We start from the raw sequence: 596 nt of genomic DNA on the forward strand, positions 1-596 counted from the left end.
GAGTTAATGCCAAAGAGCTCAATTTTTGGTCTCATCTGACCACAGCACTTTCTCCCAAGCCTTCTCTGAATCATTTAGATGTTCTTTGGCAAACTTTAAACAGGCCTGTACATGTGCCTTTTTGGATTTCAGTCCATTGCGGCGTAGTGTGTTACCAGTGGTTTGCTTGGTGACTGTGGTCCCAACTGCCTTAAGATAATTAACAAGCTCCTCCCGTGTAGTTCGGATCTATCTGTCTGTCTATTTATCATCTGTCTGTCTATCTACAATAGGGAAAATATTTATTTGATGCCCTGCTGATTTTGTAAGTTTGCCCACTTACAAAAAAATGAAGGGTCTGTAATTTTTAGGCTGATCCCTCACCTTTCTCATGATCATCCTTACCCCATGAGGGGAGATCTTGCACGGAGCTCAATACTGATGCCGATTGATGGTTATTTTGTATTTCTTCCATTTCCGAATAATCGCACCAACAGTTGTCTCCTTCTCACCAAGCTTCTTACTGATGGTCTTGTAGCCTATTCCAGCCTTGTGCAGATCTACAATCTTGTCTCTGACATCCTTTGACAGCTCTTTGGTCTTGCCCATGGTGGTGG

Source organism: Sinocyclocheilus rhinocerous, unplaced genomic scaffold (assembly GCF_001515625.1).
Source record: "Sinocyclocheilus rhinocerous isolate Xijiao unplaced genomic scaffold, SAMN03320098_v1.1 scaffold659, whole genome shotgun sequence".
Lineage (NCBI taxonomy): Eukaryota > Metazoa > Chordata > Actinopteri > Cypriniformes > Cyprinidae > Sinocyclocheilus > Sinocyclocheilus rhinocerous.